The sequence below is a fragment of the Equus caballus genome, chromosome 1 (assembly GCF_041296265.1).
Source record: "Equus caballus isolate H_3958 breed thoroughbred chromosome 1, TB-T2T, whole genome shotgun sequence".
NCBI classification, from domain to species: Eukaryota; Metazoa; Chordata; class Mammalia; order Perissodactyla; family Equidae; genus Equus; species Equus caballus.
The window spans coordinates 15407481-15428987 of NC_091684.1; the positions used below are offsets into that span (position 1 = coordinate 15407481).

A 21507-nucleotide genomic window follows, 5' to 3' on the forward strand; every position below is an offset into this window, starting at 1 on the left:
AAAGCAAGTCACAAAAGTAGGAATATATAATATGCTTGTTTACTTATCAAAATATGTATGTATACATATACATGTATGGTCCAAATGTGTACATATATACATATTTATGTACTTACAGCCTATGTGTATATATGCTAATATCATATCATTTCATAGTCAAAGTAGAAAATGATACCAAGTGTTACTAGTCTTTCAGAGTGGGTGGGATTGTGAATGGTGTTATTTTTTCTTTTTTTTTTCTTCTTTTTCTAATTCTTGTCATTAATCCATTTTGCTGTGTATTTTCTAACTTTTTTCTTTTTAATGTTTATATAATCTCAGAACAAGGCTGAGTTGGGAACCAGGGAAGGACCCATCTTCAGGATTCAGCTCCAATGGCGTCATCACGGAGATTCTTCTTCGAATCCAGTCTCTACTCTTTTACCCCAGAGCATCTCTCAGGCGCCCTTAGACCTCTCTCCTCCTTGATTTCTGTCTCCTACCAGGTAGCCAAACTCCACCAGTGGAGTTTCTGAGATTTTCTGTCCCCCTCCCAAATACGCCATCCACCAGCATCCTAAGACCCCACGTCCTGTTGGCAGCCCAAAGCACAAATGTCCCAAGGCACACAAGAAAGTGGGGGGAGACGGTTGCTACACCCTCAAAGCAGAGAGGAGCGGCAGTGCAAGGCCCTGGTCCAATTCTTTATGATAGAATTGATGAGACATAATGTGATGAAACATAATTGCAACGTGTATGTTCAGACCCAAAAAGAAAATTGAATCCTTCATTCAAAACTTTCTACAATCTGCGTCCTCATCTCCAAGAAATACTGGATTTTTCCAAAGATTGACAGTCATTTATTTTAATCAGTCTCTTTGGGAAATGACGCTGCCTGCTCAGATTTAGAAGAAATTTAATTTTAGGCCCAATATTCTAAGATTTCACAAGAGAAAGCAGATGGTAGAGGCTGAGGCGGGGCTTCCCCGGGAGAGGAGGGGACGCCGAAGGGGCCAGGCGCCACAGTCAGAGCAACTCTCTCATTACATGGCTCCTAACACAGCGGACGCAGGCGCTGGCCCCTCGGAATTTCAAATCCAACTTCTCAGAGATTTATTTTTCTTTTGAAACAATTTCTGGCAGCTTTTGATCTTCTAAACTGAAGGAAAAAAATCAAAGAAATCTGTTTCTCTGGAGTATTAATAGCAAAGGAATTTCTGGATGCTGCAAAGTAGGAAAGGAACATAATAGCATCTCAGTTTTATTCATCTTCAAAGCAAACTAAATATAGTCATAAAAAAATAGAAGCAGGATACCCTACAGATTTTCGAAGGGATGGAATAAACCTCTTTGCACAAGAAAAGATGACATGAAATTTATCTTGAAGGACATTCACTGGGCTCTCGTGCGTTTAATACCTACAAGTCGGCTGTCAGACAGGATCCGTACGTTTACATCAGAGGCAAAAACACCCAGTCATTCAGGAACTTGGAAGCTCAATTACTGCCATCGATATTGGGCACTGCCTCCCTCACCTTGCTGGTATATCAGCACCATCTGTCCCCAAAGCACAGGGACGTTACAGAACGCAGACTTTTCTGATGAGCAAACGTCTAGCCAATGTATGTGAAATCCTGAGCAGTGCCGTCATGTTCCCATAACCCGAACTCAATCTTCACTGCCCCTAGCTGGTAGTAAGTGTGGGGGTGGCAGAGGAAGGCGTGTTTGTATCTAGCTGGAGCGTAGATGACAAGGCACATGTGTATGCAGAAAATAGTTGTGGAGGTGCAACTATGAGCCAGATGCTTCCCTAGGCACTAGAGATACAGCAGTGCCTGCAAACGAGCAAATATATAAGCTAATTTCCGATTGTGACACGCACTGTGAAAGAAATAAACGAGATGATATGATGGAGCGTTCTGGGGGCGGGTGCTAATTTAGAGAGCATCTGTCAGAGAAAGAGACTCTGGGCTGAGAGCTGAAGGATGAGATGCCAGCCCTTCAGAGAGCTAGGGAGATGGCTGCTCCAACTAGAGGAACAGTAAGTACAAAGGCCCTGAGGCCTTATAGCAGCGTCTCCCACATTCCATATCAGCACTTATGTTTCCAGCACACACCTACAGTGCCCTCCTGCACACACCCATGAGTCTCTGCCTGAGGGCTCTCTATTGGTTGCTGCCTGGAACAGGCTGGAGTGCTGGGAAGTCGATGCCTCTAGGAGCAGCCCCCAGTAATGCCCAATAGGAGTTGGTGGGTGAACACCCGAGCTTTCTCACCCCTAGCACAGCATGTCCCACACCATTTCCCAGAGCCCTCCATCAGGATTGAGTTCCAACTGCCCTGGAAAAATAACCTGCCAATAGGAGACACACGTCTTCCCTGTCTTACTTCCACACTCCCCCACTATCATTTCTCAGCATCACCTCCCAAATCAACCGCGTGCACTCAAATTGCTACTCTCAGAGCTGGCTTCTGGGGGATCCAGACCAAGACAGGCTGGAAAGGATCTGGCTGGAGAGCTGAAGAAAGATTGGCCTGCAAGGACGCCAGAGAGGACAAGAGGGGCTAAATGATGCAGGGTCTTGACGTCCTCAGAGGGACATTGTGTCTCTGGTTGCTTCACAGTGGGCAGCCTGTCTTCCCCACCCAGTGAGAAACTGCTTTTGGACAAAGACTGGCCTTGAACTGATTCCACAGCCCTACAATATGTCCCCTCTCCTTTCTCCTGGCCCTCCTCCCCACAAAATCACCAAGCTCAGAGGATTCAGAGACCATCTCGTCCAGGGTCAATTCCATGGGGTCAGAAGCTTTCTTTGGTTCATGGCTGTATCCTTGGCACCTACACACCATCTGGCCTGTAGTGTGAGTCCGATAAATATTTGTCAAATGAATGAATCCTAAAATAAGGAAACCAGGAGTCAGAAAAGGTGAAGCACTTAAATAAGCTCCTACCGAAGGTAGATTGGAGTCTAGGTCTCGAAGCCAGACTCCCGCTTCTAAGAGGCTTCCACAGTGCGCCACGACCCTCTGAAGCCAGGGCAGATGTGGTCCGCTCCATGATCATTCATGGTCGGCTGCTGCTACCCTCCACCAGAGGACTCACCTGGGACAGTTGTGGGGCAGGGCAGGGGCTCGACGGAGGAATATCAGCTTTGGAGCCAGGCTGACTGGGATTGGGTCCTGATTCTGACCTCAACGGAAGCTCCATGACCTTGAGCGGAGACGTAAGCTCTCTGAGTCACTGGGAGAGAGATGAGCTCTGGTTCAGAGAAGACAGATGGCAGAGTCTGAAAAGGGACAGTCTGACTCCTCCATTTTCACCTGGCTAATCTTTGCTCCTAGAGGAAGCCTGGAACATCCAATGGGAGGTTCCTCACAATTTTCACATAAATAAACTGAGAAATAAATACGGATTAATTTTTAATCAGTCATACTGACAACAGTTCAAATTGAACATGTTAAAACTTATAATAGATTTGGAATTAAGAAGAGATTGAAGTCATCCTGATGGCATTTGTATCACAGGGGTTGGGTGGAGGGAGAGACCAATAGGCAGAGCACAGGAATTTTAGGGCAGTGAAATATTCTGTATGAGACCGTGATGGTGGATACAGGTCATTATATATTTTTCAAAACCCACAGCACACACACCACCAAGAGTGAACCCTAACTCAACCTATGGACTTTGGGTGATAATGACATGTCACTGTGGGTTCATCTGTTGTAACAAATGGACTCCTATGGTGGGGGAGGTCCACAGTGGGGAGGTGGTGCATGTGTGGGGACAGGGGGTACATGGGCACTCTCTGTATTTTCCATTCAATTTTGCTATGAAACTAAAACTGCTCTAAAAAATAATTTTTTTTTTCTTAAGGAAGATTAGCCCTGAGCTAACAACTGTGCCAGTCTTCCTCTCTCTTGTTTGTGGGACACCTCCACAGCATGGCTGATGAGTGGTGTAGGTCTTTGCCCGGGATCCAAACCTTCGAACCTGGGCCGCCAAAGCAGAGTGCACCAAACTTAACCTCTAGGCCACGGGGCTGGCCCCAAATGTTAACTAATTTTTTTAAATTTACCACAAAATTTGTTCCAGAAAGCCTGGATTGGGTAGAAATAACACCCACAAAAGAAAATTCCAACAGAAACTGTTATAACTTATAAAACTTTACAAGGGCCAAAAAACTGATCAATGACACAAATATTCACCATACAGTCTACCTGGAAAAGAATTGGTACTGATGATAATGGAAGAAAATCAGGACCCGTTTAACTGTGCTCTCTAGAAAAATAATCAATCAACGAAATCGGCTTGATGGCGTCTGCTCTAGGTGCTCAGTGTAAATGCCTCGTTGTTGTACATTTTGGATTTTTTACAGTTTGTGTTCAGAAAGCTGCAGACGGAGAGTTCCCGGGGTCGGCAGGTAGGATCTACGAGTCCACTGGAACCCAGAGCTGGGAGGAGGGATGTGGTAGTGCTTCATAACAGCTGTGGGGACACAGGAGTGACCTGGCCGCGGGGGCGGGGTGCTACGTGAGACCCAGTGAGGACACGACATTTGAGCTGAGTCTTGCAGGACAAGTCCGATGGCTTCGAGATGACAAGGGGCAGAGGGCACAGCCTGGGCACAGGCCCGATACAAGAGAGAACAGAGACTGTTCAGAAACCTGAAAAAGTCTCCCCGGTTAGACACGGAGCAGGAGGGCAAGGAGAGCCAGAGGAGGGCAGGACTGAGGGCTGGGTCGCCTCCCACCTTGGGCTTCCTCCTGCCCACAGCGGGAGCCTCTGATCACGCCTGTGTGGAGAGCCGAGCACAGGGCCCTAAAGGCAGGGAGGCCACTGAGGAGGCAAGGAGGCTGTGCAGGGCCAGGATGGTGGCAGGGGGCTAAATGGGAAACGGAGGAAGTGGGATGGATAGAAAGCACTGGAGGGGAGGAGGTGGAGCACCCGAAGCTATCTCCCAGGGCATTGCCTAACATGGGGCCAGGGGAGTGGAAACTCAGGAGGAGACGAGAATGGAACATACAAGATCGTTTTGTTCAGTTGTTCAGAAAACTGTTGGCATCAGAATCCTTCCAGTTAAGTCTTAAGAATTTTTTTAAAAAATGAAAACAAGAACAGAGCTGCTTTAGTTGCTGGGTTCCCGAGAGAGGGGCCGAGGGAGGCTGACCTCCAGGGGATTGCAGGGGAAAGGCCCCTGAGCTGGGTCCGAGCCCATCTTTTCAGCGGAGGCTCAGAGATGGGGTGTTCTTGGCCCAGGGCACACAGCCATGAAGGCTCCAGAACCAGCTCAGGGATCCTGGGGCCCTGCTCCTCCTTCCACAGCCGGGAGGCTGAGGGGTCACGGGGACTTAGAGTTCTTGGCCCCTAGTCCTGCCCAGCTGTCCTTTTGGCTGAGGACATCTTGAGCCATGGAAAAGCCTCACCCCTAGCAGCCCAACTCCCCTGAATCTGCCTGTCCCACCCCCTGGACCTTGTCCATGCTCTGGCTGGGCACAAGCCCCATGATGTGCTGGTTCTTTGCTGTTAGAAGACTCTTCCCCGCCTAGCACCCCTCCTCCAGCAGACACTCATTGTTCAGAACCCCCAGGGTGCCTCTGGCCCAGGCAGTGAGCAGACAAGAGGAAAGAGTGCAAAACTCACCAGATTTGGTGTTGAGATCTGGATTTGAATCACAGCTCTGCCGTGAGCCAGCTGTGTGGCCTTTGGAAAATCACTTGGCCTCTCTGAACCGTAGATCCTCCTCCACAAATTGAAGGTCATCATGCTGACTCCATCTCCATCAAACTGCTGTAAGGACAGAGGGAGGCAGTTAGCAAACCCACGTTGTATCCCGTAAAATCTCCATGGGACTGCAAGGGACCGATGATCCTCTCGTTGTCACTTTATCTGCCATAAGTAGCAATAACTCCCATTATCATCACCAGCAGCTGCCCTTCCCTCATATTCCTCCCATCCGACCCTCACTCAGAGCCTATTTACCCTTAATTTAGACACAATCAGAACAAACTTGTTTATCTATTTCCCAGCTCATCGTACTTGAGAAGTAACATATTAGGGAGGGTAGAAGAATGAGAAAGGAAGTTACTGGAAGGAATGAGGCAGAAAGACCATGGAAAGCAGGGGTAAAAACTCCACCATCACAGTCTGGGGACACAGAGAAAAAGTCCGGGAAGCCTGAGACCAACCCTGTACAACTGATGTTCCAAGTATGACGCTGAGTCACCAAATGATAGAAACAGAAACAAACGTTCAATTAAGCAAACACACTCTGATTAGGGAGCCACGGCTTTTTAAGAGAGTCGTACCCTTTGAAATCAGCAATTCCACTTCTAAAACATGTATCCTAAGAAAACAATCAGCCAGGGGCACAGAAGTATACGTATAAGATTATTCATTATGGCATTGTTTTTACTATTGGAAGAATTGGGAATGCTCTAAATACCCTTCAGAAGAGAAGGAAAAGCAGCGTCTTCCGTCCTGAAGCCACTTTCCAGAAGGGCTGATGTGTTTGCATGTCATCCCTGGCATGGATGTCCTTTAACTGCTCCATTCATTTACTCAGATAAATGTATTTTCTTAAAAAAAAAAAACCCAAAAACCATACAACCCTCAACAGAGTATCAGTGTCAGTTGCCATAAATAGAAAATGGCCCAGTACTAGGAACCACAATGCAGAGGAAAGAATGTTATTAAGATCTGTCTAGATAAGGTTGCCTGTTTAAGACTGTGGGCTTGAGGGCTGCTTACTTAGAAAGTGAGAAAGAAAGGAGGGCTGCACAGAAAGAAAATCATAAGCAAGCAGGGGAGATCTTAGAAGTACTCTAGAGGAGCCGCCTGGTGGCATAGTAGTTAAGTGTCCGCACTCCACTTTGGTGCCCGGGGTTCGCGGGTTTGAATTATGGGCATGGACCTACACATGGCTCATAAAGCTGTGTGGTGGTGGCATCCCACATACAAAGAAGAGGAAGATTGGGACAGATGTTAGCTCAGTGACAATCTTCTTCAAGCAAAAATAGGAGGATTGGCAATAGATGTTAGCTCAGGGCCAATCTTCCTCACCAAAAAAAAAAAAAAAGAAGAAGTCCTCTAGAGAAGGACTAAAAACCTACTGACAATGAGCTGAGACTTTCCCCTTGATGTAAACACAAGGGTTGAAGGATAATTGAAATTCATGAATTACTATTTTGCTGTGTAAGTTAATATTTGACAATAGCTCTAGAAAACAAACTTAAGAAACACAACAACCAAATGAAAAGTATTCTCCCTGTTTGGTTCCTGATTCAAGCAAAACAATTGTGAAAATGACAGTTTGGGGACTAATAGGGAAATCAGATGACAAACCAGGTGACCCCAGGGAATTGGGGTTCCTTTTGTTAGGTGTGGTACTGGCATTATGGCTACATAAGAAAGTATCTTTTTTTCCCCAAGTGATGCATTCTAAGTGATGCAGGGAGAAAGTGACAAGATAACTGGATTTGCTTTAAAATATTTCAGCAAAAGAAAAACTAAATAAGGGAGAGACCAAGCAAATACGGCAAAATCTTGATTGTCGTCAAATCCGGCCATGGGCATTTGAGAGTTCATTGTACTGTTCTCTCTGCATTAAGTAGCTTGAAAATTTGCATAATAAAAAAGTAAACATAAAAAACCTAGACAGGAAGGCCCCTTATGCACGGGCCACCACGGCTCACAAAGCCCGCGTCACTTTGAGAAGCTCAAGGATGTCATTTCAAGAGTCAAACCCCAATTTCTGTGCACTTTAATGATCATTTCATGCACCAGAAATCTGTCCATTTGAATGACTGTAAGTCAGACTCTGCAAAAATAAATAAAAATAATGATGGAAATCCAAACGTCATGACGAGGAAGGCGTCCAAACCAGACTGTTGAGTGGGAAAACATGCAGTAGGAGAGTGAGTCTGGCCTGATCCCATTTGTGTAGAACTCCTCTAGGCTGTGGGCTCAGAAAGCTGGAAGCTGGGATGTCAAGTATTTATCCCAGGGTGGGGGGTTTCTGCTTGTTCTTGCTTTTGTCTTTATGCTTGTCTGTATTGTGTAAAATTGTATTTTTCACAATTGAATAGATATCATTCTTATAATCAGGCGAAAGGCTATTACCATTTTGAGGAAAAGGAAATCAGAAAACATTTCTATCTATATAATGAAATGATTTAAATATATATAAGACGGCTTAACAGAAAATTAAGTTTCCATTATTACCCCTGTTGCCTGTGACACTGCACATTCGATGTCAGTGTCTGGAGAAGGTGCTGGAACAGGTCTGCTGTAAGCGGATCTTGGTACAGGGGACGTGAGCCCAAGGGAGTTGTCGGGTTTCCTTGACTTCGCCCCTCTGCTCAGGCTGTGCCCGCTGCTTGGCGGGCTCTCTCAGCTCTGTGTCTCCCTGTCCCCATCGTTGGAGGCTCAGCTCCAGGAAGGCTGCTCTGAAGCCGCAGCCCACCTGTCCCCACAGAGCCCCAGCGTGCATCACACCCCGTGTGGCTTCTCCCGTGGCAGATGCCAATCTCCAGTCAGCTGTAGACACCACTCTCCCGTCCACAGCGTTTGAGAGCTGGGCCTCATTCCGGGAGGCCCCGCACACCTGCTGGGTGCGGGGAGCACAGCAGAGCGAGAGCAACCCAGACCTGGTCCATGTCCCTCCTTTTCTCAGTCGGGTGACCTGGGGAAGTCATTTAACCTCCTGAGGTCTCAGGTTTCACAGCTATGAAATGAGAATAAATGAATTTAATAGCTACATACCTCTCTGGAAAATTAAATGAGATTACGTGTAGACAGAGTTGGTAATATATAAGGCATTCGATTAAAAAGTACTTGTTAATGTTGTTGGTACTACAGTCATGCCTCACTTAACAGGAATACGTTCTGAGAAATGCATCCTTAGGCAATTTTGTCCTTGTACGAACATCACAGCGTGCACTTACACAAACCTAGATGGTACAGCCCACTGCACGCCTAGGCTGTATGGTACTCATCTTACGGGACCACCATCATATATGCGTCCGTCATTGACTGAAACATCGTTGGGCAGCGCATGACTGCATATAAATGTTTATTGATAATGATGAAGACAGCATTAAGAACTTTATTACCAGTGGGACATACTAAATCACTGGGACATACTCATTCTGATATTTTAAAAAATTTCCTAAGGAAATAATCAAAACTGTGTTAAAAAAATGCCTGAATAAGCATGTTCACGATGTTTAACGGGAAACGATCTCCTCTGGGCTCTCATGCAGGTCTTAAGGGTAATAATATACGTTGAGCGATGTGGAAAATGCTTATGATATGCTGCCAAAGTTGAAAATCTAGCTCCAGAGAAGTGGAATCTATTTTGATAAAAAAGGTAAATATATATGTGTGTATGTATATTTATTGCATATTTATATCTATACATATCATACATACGGCGACAGAGAGAGATCTACAAAGAAAGAGGGAAATGAAAAGATCCAAAAAACCTCTAAAGAGAATCACTCAATGTTAACGGTGACTATCTCTGGATTAAGGGATTACAGGTAACTTTATGTTTCCTTTTTCTTCTGTATCCGAATTTTCTAAATTTTTCTTAAAATAGCAGATATTACTTGTGTGACATTTCCAAGTTATTTTTTAACTGCTTCCCCCCCGACCACCACCACTGTCCCTGTCCAGGAGTTAATGACAAAAGGCTGTTCCCAGGCCCCCAGCCCCGGGCTGTGAGGGCCTCCGAGGTCACGTGACTGCCCCCCGTGGACACTTGGTGTCCGTGTGGAAGAGCCCGGGGTGATTTTCACCAGCGAATGGACACGGTGGGTGAACAATTAGCCAGCTCTGGGCAGAGAAACTGCCTCCCCAGAGGCTCACACAGGAACCGTGGCCTTGGGAATAAACAGGAATGCTCTCAAACTAATTTCCAGAAGGGGCGACAATTAGATAAGTTGGTACCTAGCAATCACCCCTTCCTCTGGCATGTAACCTGATAGGCTGGATCTGAGGGTCCAGGAAGGGGATAAGCAGATGGGAAAGGATGAGACCAGAGTGCAGGGCCTGTTCCTTCCTGCCACTCCCCCACTTCCCCACCACCTCCTCACCTCCTCGCTCAGCTCCCACCACCCTCTCTGAACTCCTCCTCGTCTACGCCTCAACCCTGGTCTCTGCTGCACAATTTTCTTCTCTCCAAAAAACCCACGGTCTTTTTAGGAATCTTCCCAATAGATGATACTGTAAAATGTCAGAGCTGAAGATATCACGTCACTCTCTCACTTTCCAGTTGAGGAATTAATTAATGGTCCAAATCTCCCATCCAGTAGGTGTAGAAACCAAGACAAGAACTCAGATGTCTTTACTTCTCTGCCAGGGTGACTGCCTCCTCCACCGTTTCCCTTCTTGCCACTGGCTGAAAGAAAGCCTGGTGTCGCGCTTAAGGACATGGACTTCAAGACTGAATCCCTGGGTTCAAATTCCAGCTCCGGCACATACCACCTGTGTGGTCTCAGGTACCCCAGTTTTCTTATCAGGAAAATGGGGATAATAATAGTAATTACATCATGGCTTTGCGTAAAGATTAAATGAGTTAAAGCAGATTTAGAACAGGGCCTGGCACATGGTAAATGTTACATGAGCTTTTGCTATTTTGGTAATTTTGCCAGCTAATCAGTTGTGTCTATGGGAAGAAGTCAGAAAAGGGTAGAGATAGAATAAGTGATTCAGAAGAGGAAGCACAGGATCGCCCCGGAAAGCAAGAGCCTGGCACCTCCGTCTTCCTCGGGACACAGTGAGGCCCAGACCAGCCACCATTCATCCCTGAAGTATTCACTGAGCCAATAGAACAGAGTTCAGAGACAGATGCTCACACGAATGGTTACCCAGTTTACAATAAAGATGCATTTGCAATGCATGGAGGAAAGATGGTCCATGTATATGACAGGGCCCAACTGGATGTCTACATGTGGAAGAAGCTAATGGTCATCCCAACCTCAAACCATACATGAAAGCCAATCCCAGATAGAATATAGACCTAAATGTGCAAGTTAAACAATGAAACTTCTAGAAGATAACATAAAAGGATTCCTCGTAGCCTCAGGATAGGCAAAAATTTCTTAAAACAAGATGCAAAAAGCAATAGTCATAATTAAAATTAAGAATTTCTCCACAATTAAAAAAATTTTTTTAATGATGTAGGAAATAACATTCAAAAGGAAATAATTCCTATGATGATTGGCAGTCTTTTAGCATCATTAGCATCTATTAAAACATAACTAACTTACTCAAGAAATTAAGAATTTCTGTTCAACAAAAACACCACAAAGAAAGTGAGAAGGCAAGCCTAAGAGACAGATCCTGAATATACAAAGAGCTCCTATAACTCAATAAGAAACATATCAGCAAACTCAATAGAAAAAGGGCAAAAGACTTAAGCACTTCACAAAAAAGGATGTCCGAATGGCCAATACACAAAAGAAAAAGTGTTCAACATAAATAACTTTGGAAATGCATGTTAAAATCACAATGATATACCACTAGACACCCACTAGAACAGTTAAAAAAAAAAAAAGATTATACTAAGTCTTGACAAGGATGTGGAGCAACTGGAATTCTTGCTTCTACATTGCCAGTGGTAATATATACATTGGTACAAGTGCATAGGGGAAAAAATTGGCAGAATTTTTCTAAAGTTGAACATATACATAACCTTATAACCAAGCAATTCTCCTCTCAGGTATATATTCAACAAAGATGTGCTCCAAAGTACGGGAATGTTCACTGCAGCATTATTCCCAGTAGCCTGCAACCGGAAACCATCCGAGTATCCATCAGCAAGAGGATGATACACACACTGAGTAGTAGTCACACAATGGGATATAGATGGTAATAAGGATGCCACAGAAGGAGGGCTGTGCAGGCAACCAGAGGAGTTCTGGAATGATACACCCACCCCCAAGCAGCTGCCTGACCTTCCATCCCCAGGCAGAAAACAGCAGAGCAGAGAGGCTAATGGGGCCTGGAATGCTACAGGACCGACCACCAAGGAAGGGGTGGGAGGGAATGAGAAGAGAGGGGACCCATGAGTTGTCTTGAGACTGCTTCCTTCCCACCAAAAAGCAGGGCTCTGGATCTGGGAGGTTTGTCATTTGACAGCCCTGACAAGCGGCCTCCCATCCCCTCTCCGTCTTGGACCTGTGTACCTCCAGGGAACCTGACAAAACTCCGCGAGGAGCTTGTCAAAGCAAGAAGCCATGAGACAGGCATCTGACAGGTGTTTGTGCATGTATGTCTGTGTGTGTGTGTGTTAGTGATATCTGCTACTGCAGGTCATGAACATCCAAATGGTGATTAAGATTAAAGACTGAGACAAGGAGACAGAGAATGTGGAGGTACCAGGGCCACAGAGGCAGCAGGATGGAGTGGGTTTGTCCCTCTGGGTGTGCGGCCCTTCCGTGGTGCCTTTGGGACAGCAACACCACTAACTTGTGTGATGGACGGGAGTGCCCATTGCTGCTTGTCCCTTCAGTTTGATCTGAGACAGAGCAATATGGTACCCAGAGCCAGGGCAGTAGAGTTGGAGGCTCACGGTCCTGCGTTCAAATGCTGGCCCTGCGCTCACCAGGTGAGGAAGCTCAGGCAGATGCCTCCAGTCCCCGGCGTCCATGGTTCCTCCTGCGTGAATGGAGGAAAAGCACCTATGTCCCCAGGCCCGGCAGTAGCATATGTTAAAGGGGATAATGTAGTTCAGCAAAGAGCCAGCCCCTGAAACAACAGCTTATGTTGGCTCGGGCTTACTACATGCCGGCACGCCCTCATTCACACACATCATTTCATTCAATTTCTGCTGTTAATAGTGCTAGAACACAATCCTCCAACATAGGAGATGAGGCAATGCGATAATCTCATACAAGGTGCTGATCTCATAATCTGAGTCATGCAGCCAGAGGCAGGATTCAAACTCCGGCTTGAAACTCCAGAGCAAGGCTCTGAGCCACTGCCCAGTGTTGTCTCCTTCCACCTGGGGAAGCTGTTGTTTCATTCTGAAACACATCTTCACTTCCATCGACTTGAATAATATTGACCTCTGCGATTTGGCCACAGATTGAGAGTCTGATGGGAAGCCCAGCTCCCTGGACACCAACAGAGAGATGGACACACGCATGAGGTCTTTCCTCTGCTGGGCGGAGACCAGCCAAGGAGCCCTTCAGTCCGGGAACCCCCTCCCACCCTCCTGAATTAGCTCCTCCCCCCACCCTAGCAGGTCTGTCTTCACCCTCCCCCCAAGGACAGATGGCAGTTTCCTGAGGTTAGATCATCCCAGCCACACCCTTGGCCCCAGGTTAGAAATTTGGTGTCCTTTTGGGGAAGATTATCATTTCTGACTCCTCGGAGGCCTTAATAAAGCCTTGTAATTATTAGATCTTAATCTCTTTTAAAAAATACAATACGCATACACACACGCCCTCACACACATGGATAGATACTTAACGAGGACAGTTGCCAAGATTGTAGTTTTTGCTTTAGTCATCTCCCAGTTGAACTGCTGTAATTGGCTCTTGGCTGGTCCTGCTTCATCTATTATATCGTTTGTCCTCTTCACTATCTGGCCTCGAGTTGGGGCTCTCGGTTGCCACAGCCATGCTAATTACCCCACTGCCCGCTCACCTGCTGGGGTCAGAGGCCCCCATTTACGGTCCCCGTTTGAAGGACTTTTTGTGTCATTCCCTTAGAGATATGGCTCAGCCAGCCTACCTCAATATTCCCCATACCCTGTGTCACTAAGTTATTGGCGATGTCATCTGGGTCCCCCCGGGCAGTTTTTCCATAATCAAGTCTTCAAACCGCTTACCTCCCACCTTCCCAATAGAAGTCAGCCATGCTCACTCTCCCTTCACCAGAGAGAGTCTCTGTGTGTTCATATCCCCTTGCCCTGCCTGTTATTTCGGCAACAGTTTAAGCTTGAAAGCAAGATCCACGGCTGAAAACATTGTGTAACAAAGCAACAAATCATAATCTCTCACGTCACTCCTCCATCCCACCCCTCACGCTGCTGGACCCCTCTGCAGACTCGGGGTTCCCATCTCTAAGGCCTGCTCCCAGGGAAGAGCAAGGGAATTTCTGCCTTTTGTTTTGTTTTACCAAAGAGATTTAACGTTTCCCTTCACAGAGCCAAGGCGTTCCTATGTTTAAGTACACAAGCTCCTGCCTGCCTTTATCTCTGGCGACCATATCTGAACAGCTGACCCTAAGGACTGCAGGATGCATCAATTTGCTAGGGCTGCGATAACCAATTGCCACAAACTCGGTGGCTTAAAACAATGGAAATTTATTCTCTCACGGTTCTGGAAGCCAGAAGTCCAAAATCAAGGTGTCAGCAGGGTCACGCTCCCACCAAAGGCTCTTGGGGAGAATGCCTCTTTGCTTCTTCCGGCTTCTGGTGGCTCCCAGCACTCCTTGGCTTGTGGCTGCATCGCTCCAATCTCTGTCTGTCTTCACACGGCCTTCTTCCCTCTGGGTCTCTGGGTCCTCTCCTCTTCTTTTAAGAGTGCCAGTCATTGGATTCAGAGCTCATACTAAACCCAGGAAGATTTCCTGTCAAGATCATTAACTAATTATATCTGTGAAGATGCTAGTTCCAAAGGTCATATTCTGGGCAGACACAAATTTTAGGGGGATACTATTCAACCCACTACACAGGATGTGGAAGGATCCGGTGCTTCCCTCCCAAGATTCCAGTCTTCAAATGCCCTGCTCTGCATACCCGCCCATCCTTCTCCACAGACAGCTGCATCATTTTCTTTGGTTGGTTGTAAAATATTCTTTAAACTACTGGGGGTGTTAAGTTTCAAATGGTGTTGAAGGAGCAGCTGCTTGTCAGTCTTCTGCTCTGTGAAATAGGACCAGCAATGCCTCTCTCGCAGGTGAGGAGTACTGAGCAAACCAAGGTGAAGTACCTAGTGCTGGGTGTCAGCCCATGAGAGGTGCTCGCGCTGTGGTAGTTCAGCCCCCAGCCTCAAGGTCTCAGGCCCAGTGCACCCGACAGACTGAACTCACTCCTGAACAGAAGGGAGATTAGAATATGGAAACTAGGTGTTGACCATACTTTGCCTGTAAGGTGAGAGAGAGGCAGGACGCGTAGAGCTGAGAGGCTGTCCATTTACCAGCTCCTCCAAGCCCAGCCCTGGGTGTCTTCCCACCTTGTCCCATTCTCTTCTGGCCCAGGCAGGTGGGGAGAGGATTATGTCCATTCCGCAGATGAGAAAATGTGAGGCAGGGTGTAAGCGGCTTGACCAATGTGTATGTTAAAATCTTGGTGATCTCATTTCAAGCCAAGGGCTGTGATAAGAGGCTTCCAGCTGGTTTTGGGGTCTGGATTGGGGTTCGGGTTGTCAGGGTGACCCTGAGAGATGACTCACAGACTCTACTGAGTTTTGCTTGCAAAGACCAAATGTGCCTTGGGTCTCAGACTGTGTCTGATAACGTCAGAAAGGCAAAGTGAAACGTGGAAAATGAAGTCAAACCAGCCGCTTCTTTCATGAAGATTTAAAAAAAAAAAGATGTGAATTCAAGCTATTATTTCTTTTTTAATTTAGTCACTTCTATTTATACGTATAGACACATGGAATTAGAGGGGGAGAGTGGTAACCAAGCCTTAAAAATAGCACCCCACCCAGGAGAGAAATGTGATCTTAGGGGTCCCTGAGTCCAGAAAAACCCTAGCCGATCTTCTGACTCTCAAGAGACCAAAAGTAATTGGTTTGTAATTTTTCTTTTAATCATTTGTAAGTCAAGGAGGTTTTGTGGCAAAGGGGAACTCCTTTCTTACCATCTCCACCTCGACCTGTTCCAGCCACATCCACAGCTTCGTTCTCATGAACAGGATCCCAAGGAACTCAGAAAACTACAGCAAGGGGTGGGGGGGTCAAAGTTCAACCTGCCAGAACTTTATTTCCCATCCAGAAGTCGATTAAGCCAACCAGCTCACAAAGAACCAATCAACTCACCCCATTTTGCATTTGTTTTCTTGCCGGTTTTGAGGCTGTTCATTATGTGTGAGGAGAAATGAGGGCTTGTGTATAAACACCACGGCTGAACAAGGAGCATATTTCTTCCCCCCTCTCTAAATCTGTACCCTTCCTCTCCTCGCCAGTGCTACAATTTCCTCTGGCACTTGAGACCGACATATGTTATTTTCAGTTCCACAACTTTCTAGTCCACCGTATCACCGCACACATGGCCCAAGCGTTGCAAATATAAATACATGTGGGTGTCTGCATTTCAACCACTGGACTCTCGCCACCTTTTTTTTTTTAATGCAATGTAACTCAAGTGGATTGTCATCACAGCCAAGCAGCATGACAAAGTCCTCCAACAAGGTGAACATTTTCCAAGCCCAGACCGCCATCCGTCACCAAAACTCTTGCTGTTTGCCTCCTCCCTTCCCCTGCAAAACGGCATGTGCTCAAACTGGGTCTAGCGGGCAAAATGCTGTCATGATCCTCTTATTACTCTTACCTGATGATGCAAGATCCTAGTAAATGAATACTCTAATTGGGCTTTGCAAAGATAGACTTTCCCAACACTACCCATTGCAGCATAATAAAACCCATGACAAGCTTCGCCTTTGTGGGTACTCCGACAGTAAACAAGAGATTATTTGCAAATTCAAATGTCTGAACAGGCTGGCACCCTTTCAGGTAGCAGTGGGTTTAGGCCAGGTGCCAAGTTGTAGAAACGGAGGCCCCGTGATACCCACCCCCTCCCAGGCACTGTCAGCTGGAGAATGTGCTGGGAGCCAGTGGCATGGCAGTGGCACACGGATATTGAGACGGATGTTGGATTTTTCTCCCAGATCCTGGAGAATGTGCAGATGCCCTGGCACATAGGAGATGATGGAGAGTAAGGCTAACGACAACAAAATCAGCAACTTCCATTTAAGGTGTGCCTCCTACAAGCCATACACTTTATCTCATTTTAGTTTCATAAATAAATATCCCCACTTAATAGACAGGGAAACTGAGATGAAGACCATTGACGCCTTTCGTCCATGTGATCTTGTCCTTGTGAGTCCAAGACTGCGCCCACTGACGCCTCCTAACAAAAACATTTGGACCCATCAGGTGCTGTGTGTGTTTCACGTTAGTTGTTTAATCTCACAAAGCCCGATAAGATGGATATTGTCAGCATTTTACAGACAGGAGGCTAAAGCTCAGAGAAGGTAAGTAACTTGCCCAGGGGCACCTGGATAATAAATGAGCAGAGGTTTGATCCCACGGGGTCTAACTGTAAAGCCCAGGACCTAAAAAGTCAGCAAGCTTTTTCTATAAAGTGCCAGAGAATGAATATTTTAGGCTTTGCCACTCATCCAGTCACTGTCACAAGTAGGCAACTCTGACCCTGTGGCTTGAATGCAGCCACAGACAATATGTAAAGGAACGGGTGTGGCTGTGTTCAAATCAAACTTTATTTACAAAACCAGGCAGCCAGATGGATTTGGCCAAGGGGCCGCAGATTGCTGATCCCCGTTCTAAAACTGCACAGACACGCCACACCTTGGTCAAGGCAGGAAAGGCTGGGCACAGGGCTGGACGCGCAGAAACCACCGCACAGCCTTGGTTTTCCCTGACCTCCTCCTCTTTTCCTCCTCCCTGGCTCCCTCTGCTCCAGCCACGCAGCCTGCTTGCTTCTCTTCAAACACACCTGGCATCCCACTGCCTCCAGGCCTTGGCATCTGCTGTTCGCCCTGCCTGGAGCATCCATCCTTCCAGCTTTCTTCATGGCCCATCCCCTCACCTGCTCCTGTTCTTTGCTCCACTCTCAACTTTCAGTGAGGCCTTCTCTAACTCCCCTATCAAAACTCGTAACCCACACCCAGGCCAGCGTTTCCTCTCTCCCTCCCCTGCTTTCTTTCTCTCCATAGGACTTATCACCATCTGATAGCACTATCATTTTACTAATATATTTCGCTCATTTTCTGTCTGCACCTCCCACCACTAGAAAGTAAGCTGTGGGAGGGTAGGCAGCTTTGTTTTGTCTCTGTGGGTCACTGCAATATATCCCCAGATCCTGGAATAGTACCTGGCACAGTGAGTGCCCAGTAAACGTTTGTTGAAGGACATAAATTAGGGACCGACAGGAACTCATTCTTAGAGCAAGTAGAACTTGGCCCAGACAAAGCTGCCCTGGAGCACGGGTGCCTGGTTGTGATGACTTCTGGGCCGCGTGGGGCACTGCCCAGGGGGGAGCTGGGGGCCCCAGCCCCTCTCAGCAATTCAGCCATGTCTCCATTGACCATACAAAGCACAGCGGCAGTGGGGGTGAGGGACAGTGGTGGAGCAACAGCGAAGTTGAACTGTCACCATGTAATTTCCTGGGCCTCTCCCTCCCCACGCTGACCTCTGTCCATCTGAGTGATCGTCCAGTGCTTCTGAAGCCCTTTTAACTAGCTCTTCCTCTGGGCACGATACTATCTTTCTGGAAGCGAAACACTGACCCGACACCCTGTTAGAGGGAACGGATGAGGCAGGAGGCAAGCTCGGGGATTTCTCAGCAGCCCCCACCAACCTCATCTCCGCCAGAGTGTGGGTCTGTAACCTGACACGTTGTTTTACGAATGAACTAATTTTCCATAGGCATCTTCAAGCTGGGAAACATCCCAGAGGTGGACTAACCTTTAACATGAGGTGTAATTAAGGATTAGCCATGTCACACGACCCGTGAAGCACCAGAGACCAGAGATAATAAATCCCCCCACTGTGGGCCACTTTCCATTGCGAGCGTTCCCCACGGGCAGCGCCAGCCTTAAGATCCGGAAGGCCCTGCAGTGAATGTGTAACCCCGGGGCTCAAGGTAGGGCCTGAGCACCTGCCACACGTGGGCCTCCACAGCCAGAGCAGGCAGGCGGGGCACAGCCAAACGGCCCGTCGGGGACATCTACCACCTTCACTCCTGGTGTGGTCACTGGCCTCTAAGAACGGAATCCCAGTCCTTGGACAGGACTGCCTGTGGCCCAAGACACAGCTTTTCACATACAACGTCTCTCTGGGGCCACAACAACCCGTGACCCCCATTTTAGAGATGTGAACACTGAGGCTCACAGGTTCAATGATTTATCCAATTTGCCCCAACCAGTAAGTGACTGAACCAGAATGTGAACTGGCACCAATGCCTGTGTGTTTCATCATAACACCTTAGAACTTTTTAAGTCTCTTTTCTGAAGCAGATTTGGAGCTTGCGTATACGTGCCTCGGGTGGGGACTCAGCTGTTGCTTAATCATCGGAACAAAAAGAATCCCTTTGCCTGCGTGGGGGACAGAGCTTTCCTCTCCCGTGTTTCCTCTCCCGGGACGTAGTGTAGAACTGGTGCGTGGGGCGGGGGATGCTGAACCGCCGAGGGGCCCCATGCCAGCTCCAGCGCCCCCACCCTGTCCAGCCACAGCCCCCATTCCTAACTTAGGAAAGGCCCAGCGAGGTGGCGGATGGTCCCACCAGACACCAGCCTGCATCGCTGCCCTTCCATTGGGCAAAGAAGGGCTCGTCTGGGGGTTCCTCAAAAACTCAAACATAGAATTACCATAGATTTCGCAGTTCCACTTCTAGGCATATACTCGAAAGAAGTGAAAGCAAGGACTCAACCAGATATTTGCACACCCACGTTCATAGCAGCATTATTCACAGAAGCCGAAAGGTGGCAACAATCCGAATGCCCATTGACGGCTGAATGGATAAACAGAATGTGGTAAATACATACTACGGAATATTATTCAGCCTCAAAAGCAAATGAAATTCTGACACATGCTACAACATGGATGAACCTTAGAGACAGGAGGATGGGTGTAATAAACCAGACACAAAAGCATGAGTCCACATCCCTGAGGTACCTAGAGTAGTCCAATTTATAGAAATAGGAAATAAGAGAGGTGACCAAGGGCAGGGTGGAAGAAGATGGGGCGTTATTGTCTAATGGGTGCAGGAATGATGAAAAAGTTCTGAAGATGGATGGTGGTGACAGTTATACAACAGTGTGAATGTACCTAATGCCACTGAGCTGTACACTTAAAAATGGTGAAAATGGTAAGTTTTATGTTGTATATATTTTACCACAACTAAAACAAACAAACAGGAGTAAGTGCCCCTGTCAATCAGCCTGGTGGAGTTGCTATGAGCTGCAAATGATGTCCAGAGCCAGGAGGCATGGAGCCTGGGAAGCCGCCTGCCTGCTAGTCATGGCGCTGTGCGCCCTGAGCAGCACGACAGCCTCTCTGAGCCAAGCTTTGCCCAAGAGCCAGAAGGGCTTCCCAGAGACCAGGACGCCTTTGGTTACTTACATCTGAATAAATTGCAGGGGGGAATTAAACTGGCCCAGGAGGGCAGCATGGCCTCCTCCTGTGCTACCATAGATAGCTTTTCTTTTCATTCACTCAAAAACACTTTGTGAGCACCTACAACTGATCAAATGCTCTGCTAGGTACACATAGCGCAGCCAGGCACCTGCCCTTGCAGCACCGTCTCAAGGCAGAACCGGGGTGCCCGTCGCAGACAAGGAGCAGCGAGGTTCTGCAACTTACAAGGGCCCACAGCTTGCTCACTAACCAACAATGTAATTGAGATTCTTACACAGGTCCTGTCGTATTCCAACCCCATATGGATTCTTCCAACAAACCAGTATCCCAGAAGGAGACAAGAATCCCACCCCAAAATAAAAATAAAATAAAACTAGGATGGGGTATCATCAAGGAGCAGAAAGAACTGTCTGCTCTTTCTGTCCCACAGTCCAGCATTTACATCCAACCCAGGTACAAACAGATGCCTGGACGGGGAGTGGCCCCTCCCACGCAGCAGAGCACAGCCCTTCATCTACCACTTCCAGCGGCCACAGGGGTGACTCAGGACTGTTACCCCTGTTCCGCCCACAGAACAGAAGATAGCACTCCTGGGTTCAAATCCAGTTTATGTTCCAACCAAACAGGGACGAGAAGGGTCCAAAGCCATTGGAGAAACACATTCAACGCTCTGGCAGCCCTCTGCGTGTTTCTTCATTGTCATGGCACCCAGCTCAGCCCCTGACTTGCCAGGCAACCCTGGGCAGGTCCCTGGGCCCCTGCAGTCCCTGCGTGGTTACTAAAGGAGTGGACCCCATGACCCCAAGATCCCTTCCAGCCCTGGTGCTCCCAAGAGAAGAAAATGACCTGTCATGATGGAAGCGTAAGCCTTCCTTCCCTCCCCGGCCCCAGTCCTTTCCTCTTCCAGAGCCAGCTTCTGAACCCCTGCCTGGGAGGGATCGCACGGACGTGGGACTCCTGCTGAGCCAGCACACCCACCGCGTGCACAGCACCCCAGCCCTGTCTCGAGGCCCCTGTGTGCGCTTTCTCTCACGTCCGCTGGGCAGGCCCTGGGGAGAGGGCCGGGGCCTCCCTCTCCGCCCAGGGTACTTGGCTGTTAATGATCCCCGGGCACACTTCCCCCACCCTGTCCCTGGAGACATTTCCAGAGTTGTTTTATGAGCCAGGCTGGGGAAATCTATTAATGAGAGCAGTAAT

The 21507-nt window shown here is 47.6% G+C and overlaps 1 long non-coding RNA gene across 1 annotated transcript; it reads right to left on the reverse strand.

The window, feature by feature from the left end:
* Positions 1-222: 222 nt before the first annotated feature.
* Positions 223-6190, reverse strand: LOC138923175 (uncharacterized). The gene is made up of 4 exons (XR_011436416.1): positions 6066-6190; positions 5621-5767; positions 3083-3238; positions 223-2876 (listed from the first exon to the last, which is right to left on the reverse strand). It is a non-coding gene; the product is annotated as an uncharacterized lncRNA (long non-coding RNA).
* Positions 6191-21507: the final 15317 nt, after the last annotated feature.